Source organism: Cupressus sempervirens, chromosome 11 (genome assembly GCF_028749045.1).
Source record: "Cupressus sempervirens isolate cs-2001-9-10 chromosome 11, ASM2874904v1, whole genome shotgun sequence".
Taxonomy (NCBI): domain Eukaryota; kingdom Viridiplantae; phylum Streptophyta; class Pinopsida; order Cupressales; family Cupressaceae; genus Cupressus; species Cupressus sempervirens.
Window position 1 is genome coordinate 780,793,205 of NC_143128.1, and position 7,344 is coordinate 780,800,548.

Sequence of the window (7,344 nt, forward strand, 5' to 3'; positions counted from 1 at the left end):
CCCAATACTAACCACTGCCAACATAGTGGGGTCTGGCACACTTGGTCTAACTTTCGAGTTGGCTCTTATTGTATTTTAAAACATCTCAATCGTGTCATGATTACTACACAATCTTTTTTCTCCTTTTCTGAGGATCAAGATTTACCTATCATTACTTTGCCAAATGTGACATTATCATACCACTATCCCATTTATTTTTCTATTTCTTGGCACACAATTGTCCAGAGAGTTGTCAAGGTGCAGTTTTTCCTCAATATGTCAATGCTGACACATGCTTCCACTATTGCTCATATCCTGCATGTTTGGAATTTGGAGCCACATACACATTCTCAAAGAGGTTGGATTTAATGGTGGAATGATGTGATTACTAGAACTACTAGATTTCTGTACATCTATGGGTGGCAGGTGGCAATTTTCAGATGACGGTCTTATGAATCCAATACCATGGCTCTCAAGAAAGCTTCAAAATCTCTCACCTTTAACCCTTTTGATGTTGATTTGCAAATTCAACTTGTCAAGCTTTGTCATGACAAATATATTAAAGATAATTATGTTGCTCAAGGGGCCCAAATCAAAGCTTGCCTCCATTGGTTGGAGGTTAGCAATAAGGCTTCTAAAGAATTCTTCTAGGCTCTTAGAGCCCGTCATACCAATTTTGGGATTCAAAAGATCAAATAGGGCAATTTTGTTCTCTCTAGTCTCCCTGACATCTTACAAGTTTTTTTGCACCACTATGAAAATGTTTTTGTTTCACAAGGAAATTTGGTTGCTTGAGAGGAAGCCCTCAAAAAGTGTATTTCTGTTACTCCAAACTACCTAGTGTTGAGCAACGTGCTTTCTATGAGAAGCTTCTCACCATCTGAGACCTCAAGGAGGTGGTCTTTTCCATAGCTGATAAAAAATCCCTTGGGTGTGATGGGTTTCCTTGTGAATTTTACAAACACCTTTGGAAGTTTATTGGTCCCGACCTGCACAAATTTTATCTTGAAGCCTGTCATTCTAAGAGTCTAGGAGCTATTATCAACAAAGGAAACATCAAATTCATACCTAAAGATGGTGATCCTGAGGATATTTGTAATTGGTAGCCCATTACTTTGCTTAATGTGTCTTATGAGAGATTATTGCTAAGGAAATTTCTCTTAAAATTCACCATCTCCTACCTTTAATTGTGTGGCTAGAGAAAATTGGCTTTATTAAGTCTAGGTATATTCTTGACAACATCATTGCTATCTAGGAAGACATGGAGTGGGCTCACAAATCCAATCAACCATCTACGTTTTTGAAAATTGATTTTGCTAAAGCTTATGACCGGATTGAATGGCTTTTCATCTTGGTAATGCTTCAAGCTCTTGGTTTCGGTCCCAATTCTTCAATCTGTGTATTACTATCAATGGCTCTCAATCTAAAGCCTTTGGGCTTTTTTGCTCCATCTAGTAGGGTTGCCCTCTGGCTCTGGCTTTATATGTTCTTGTTGTTGAAGGGTTTGGTTGCTTGCTAGCCCACTCTATTTCTTTTGGTTTGTTTTATGGCATCTCCTTGCTAGATTCCTCTTGTTAGTTGGTCAATGGGTACTTTTCTAGTGATTCCTTTCTCACTCTTTTGGAGGATGAGGAAAACATCATTAATGCCTTGCAATGCTTGGACATCTTTTGTCAAGCCTCTGGTTCTGCTATTCAATGGCACAAAATGCTCTGTTATAGAAAATATTTTCTCCTAGCTCCACCATGGCTTGACCAGTTCAAATGGAAATGGGTCACTCACAGGGAGATCTTTCACTTTTTGGGCATTCCCTTGGCCTTTCGAGCTTCGCCCATTGATTTGTGGAACATTGTGCTTGTCAAGATTGAAAAGAAGCTTGACTATTGGCTTACTAAACCCCTTTCTCTTGTGGGAAAATTTCAAATTTGTTCAAAGGTCCTAGTGGCTACACATGTTTATTATTCTTCCTATTGGGCTTCTTTCAAAGCCTCTTATCTAAAATTAGAGCGATTTCTCTGTGACTTTCTTTGGGCTTTTGGTTCTTACCATCATGGCTTTCACAAAGTGGCTTGGGATTTTTTTTGTCATCCCAAAGACTCTAGAGGCCTTGACCTTCTTTCCACATAGAAGCAAGGCCTCACTCTTTCTGCCAAATATATTATACATGCCATTTCTAAAGATGAAGCTTGGAAAGTTTTGGTTTGGCATTACATTTCTTCTAGGTTTTTTGTTAATAGGCCTACATGGAAGGGGATTGGCTTTCAAACCCTTCTCATCATGCAGGAACCTGTGCACATATAGGGCTCTTTTGTTATCAAGAGCATATGGAAAGCTTGGGAAGCTGTCAAGCCTTGGCTTTGTTGGTTTGGTAATGGATTTTATGATGAGGCTCTCTTTGAATCGGCAAAACATTTGGTGGTCTCCAATATTTTCCATCCAAGGTGTTCCTATGGCCAAGACTCAAGGTTCTAGTGCTCTATGTTTTTTCAAACATGGCACTAACACACCTAAGGACTTCTTTTCTAGGGTCTCTATGAGTCTTAGATTTTGGGAAGATATGAAAGTCTAGTTCCATCTTGCTCATTTAGATTGATAAACTTTTGATATGTTGCTTTATACAATTCTAGATCACTTAATTCACAAGGTGAGTATTTTGTTTGTTCGACGTTGGTGGACAGATTGGAAGTGGTATCTTGCCACTCCCTTCACCAACTATAAACCAAGTTTGGGGTATCAATGGCTTTCTCCCCATTTGTCGATGGTGGATACCCTTAACTAGTGCTAGCATTTTTAGTCTTCCCTTTCTTAGTGGAGAAAGTGTTTCGACACCATATGGAGTACCATTACTGAGCCTAAGATTGCACATTTTTCTTGGTGCCTAATGTTTCAAGGTCTTCTCCTTGGGCCTTGGCTCAAGAATATTTGGGTTCCAGATCCTCGGTGTCCTTTTTGTGAAAAACTAGAGTCTTTTTTGCATATTTTTTGGTTCTATAGACATGCCCAAAACTATTGGCACTGTATTCATGATTTCTTTAAGTCATTTTAACTAGAACCTTTTTCCTAGCATATGGTTTTGTTGGGTGACTCCCCTAGGTTCCCTAGGAAATTTACCTAGATCTAGCATACCTTTGAGATGGAGATTTTGTTTACTTTGAAGAAAGATAGGAATGTTCTTTTCACTCAAGTTTTCTTGACATAAATATTGTGATGTACACTAAAACATGCATTTGTAATAATGTAATGATGCATATTCAAGTCTAAGCCAATAAGGTGGCTCTGGAGGTGGGCCCACCTCCAGGAGCTACTCAATCATTGGGGTAATGCTCTTTGTATGGTTGCTAGAGTGCCTCCTGGCATCTCAAAAAATCACACTCCACCTAGGGGCCGCTACCGGGGGCGCAAATCATCTTCCCACCGCTCTCACATGCCACATTCACAAGCTTCCCACCACCACTCGCCTAGTGGTGGTGATGGTGGTTGGCATCGACACTTGCCTTCTCTGCCTCGCCATGGCACTAGTTGGTCCCCAGGTTCGGTGGTTCCCCCTCTTGGTGCTCCTTGTGTAGTTTTTGGCAAATGGCCTTTTCACCTGGAGTTGGCTATTTCTCCCCCATGAGATGATATGAAGGATAAAGACCAAGCCCATGATAATGTTGTTGATGGATGGACTATTCCTAGCCTGCCTACCAATCCCAAGGATGACTGGGGTTTTCATGATCACGATGAATCACCCCCTTAGTTGGCATTGCTTTGGTAGCACGAGGGGTTGCTTAATGTATTTTTTGATGAATAGTTGTTGATTCCAACTTTGGCTATGTGAACTCTAATAGGGTGATCCTGTATCCTCCAATCTTTTTTTGTGAATTGTAACTAGTATATTATTTAATAATAGAAAAGGACTATTCATAAAAAAAATTCCTTTTTATTATTAGTTTTTTCTTCTACCTTCTTGGAAATTAAATATTTTATGTAAGGAAACTTGTAACAAAGAATATAACCGTTTCCACATAACCCATAATAGATCTAAAATAAATATGTAATTGAAATCCACATGCAAGAGAATAGATAACATACCCACAAAAATTATGACACAAGATATACCTTGGGACACCCTCATTGAGGGAAAAACCCACCCTCCAAAGGCATCCATCACCATGTATTATTTAGCAAAAAACACCATGGAAGCCTTCAAAGCCATAGCCACAACCAATCAATCCATGTGAACAAGCATGAATCCACACATCCCATGCCATGCTTCCAACCTTCAAAAATTCTCCCTTCGCTAACCTATCAAGCCTTGTCCCGCTCGACTCTTTCCCTTTTGCCCTTTTTGTCTTCTTCTCATACCAAAAACTATCCTTGTGGTTGCTTATATAGTAGCAAGTCCCACAAACCCACCAAGTGGTATTACATAAACCATGTGTTAAAAAATGTGCTACCTAACCCATTGACCTTATATTTAATATTGAAACTTTAATTCTTTTCCCCAATATTAAATAATCACATGAAATATTATCACAATGTTACAATACAACTCATCAAGTATTTCCCATGAAAATCTTTACATATTGCACATCCATCGAGGTGGTCCTAAATGCAATGTTACAAAAATAAAATAAAATAATACAATATAACAATATTAAGCAATCTCAACTGAAACGCCAAGCACAAAAACCTGATCCAAAGGTAATCACATGTATTTGTAGTTTTCAAAATATTCCATAGTTGAAATGGCACCCCACAACAAGTGCCAAACCCATCCAACCATCCATACCTCCAAAGGTATACCAAGTGAATCTCACATCATCAACATATCCAATCTATAACCTGCAATCACAAGCCTCAAGAGAAATACCTGCCACATATATAACAAGAAGCTCCCACTGCAAAAGATAATGTTAAATCTATAACCAATCCACTCACAACATCTCAAAGAAGTGAATCCATGTAGTCTCAAGGACATCCACAACACATAAACCAATAACCTGAAAGAACAACTCTTAGAACCAATCTCCAATGCTCTCCCAAGTTCTCCACAACAAACAAAGGAAAGAGATAAAGGAATAACCATGTCATCTCTCACATGACATACATGAACACAAACTAGTGATCACAATCTCTAACCAATCTCAAATCTAATGTAAGAAAAATCGAACATCTAGGAAGATAACCAAGACTAAAGAGAAACCATGCAAATCATAACTTGTATCATGTCCTTCTACACACACCTCTATATGTAAATTGTGCAAGTATGATCTCCATAAAAAACTAACCAAGAAGCCTCAACAACACCCAAACCATACCATATAACTAATCATGGATGTAAGCTTCTCACAAGAAGACCAAACTCATAAACCATTCCTAATCCAAGGAAAATGCCCAATATAAAACCATTGCCCAAACTCAACCAGCATAACAAAATATGCACATGGAGGTAACCAATGCTAAACCATATCTCAAATGAACCCTCCAGAACTAACTCATGTACCATAGCTCAAGATCCATATCCATGAAAGACAAACATAAACATAATGCACTTGAGAGAAACAATGAGCCATACCTCTCAAGTAGCAAACCGCCAAGTAGACTAAGAGTGGGGAATGAGAATGCTCATCAAGATATCCAAGTATCCAACAAAGACTCATCTAATAAAAATCTCCTCTCAAGTCCATATTAGGTGAATGTTTGTCAGACTTCGTCCCAACAAATACTTCTCCAATCCAAGAGAAATCAACATCACCACCGTCTCAGTATCCATGAGCACTTGTAACCAATAAATCCATGCCAACTCCAAATGCAACATAGCAATATCATGAAGTATCCAACTTATGATCATTGTACTGAATATCAAGAAACTAAACCAAGATCAATGTCAAAGTTCCAACCATGGCCTCAGGAACATAAACATGACAACATGATTTAACCATTTCAACCAAAGAGATAGCATACTCCATACGAACATACTATAACATGTCAAAACTCTAAATGTGTATTAAGAGTATACCATGACATAATAATGAAACCATCTTCACACCAAGGATAACATGTCAAATAAAAGCATAAACCACACCTTTACCAAGAACCCCATTAGTCCTCAAGATGCAACCATCTTCACACACCATGACGAAAACGATCTCCACATACCATGAAGAACCATGCCCACACACCATGAAGATAACCAACAAATCCATAAGACCTCAAGATCTAACCATCTTCACACACTATGAAGATAACCAAGTGCACCATACACATGTCAAAGATGCTTCTGCAGCAATAGGAACTAAGACAAATCTCCAACATCTGCAAACACTCAATAAATATATCAATGCCAAAAAACTCTCACTCAAATGTGGTACCAAGTCACCCATAGCATCATAAAATCCATCTCCTACATGAAAATCCTCCAGGTCTACACTCACACAACTAAAGTGTCAGTACCAAGTGAAACCAAGATCTCCAAACCAAGAAGATACAAACCAAACTAGGAACTAATCATGCACTATCACCTCATCATTATCACAAGCTCCCACTAAACCATGTATCCAAGCTCTCCATGAAATCATGATGAAAAATCCATCCTCTAACCATGAGAATCAACCAAGGCATTAAACCATCAACAAACTCAAAGTGCACATCACGAGCTCTTCAAAAGAAGCCAAATAACCATGATCCTCAACCAAGAAGATATACCACCATAACCAAATCAAGAATCCAAACCAATGAACATCAAGGATGTACCTGTATATCCACTCAAGTCATGCCAAAATCTATGGAAGGTGTTATGATCACATCCATGAACCAAGCATCTGACTCTCAATATGTCCAACCTGTCAGTATAATATAGTCAACCATAATTCTCCACCATGAATATACCTGGTAACAACATCTCATCCCTTCTACATGAAGAAAAATTAGCAAATCGGTGACTTAGAGCATAGACAACCCAAATCCAAGCCACCAATCTAAATATGCATCAGTAATGAAAGATCAATGGGAAAAGACAACCCATAACCAAGCCATAAATGCAACTTGTAAGTATAGACCACTTACAATACTATACAACTTATAGACCCAACAAATCATCATACGTATCCAAACCAAACACTAATAACCATATCATTATGAGACCAATCTGAAATATGAATTGAGTATACAATGACATCAAATCTTAAATCTCCAAACATACAATGTCATAAACTCACAATGTTACCATAGTCAACATAGACTATTAATTGTTTAGATCAATACATCTCCAAATAAATCATGCCAAACCTACACCAAATCTAAACCAATGTGTAGATCTCTCAAAGAGCTTTTCGTTGACTACTCGAAGTCCAAAATCTGATTCCATATGCCCAAGTTATG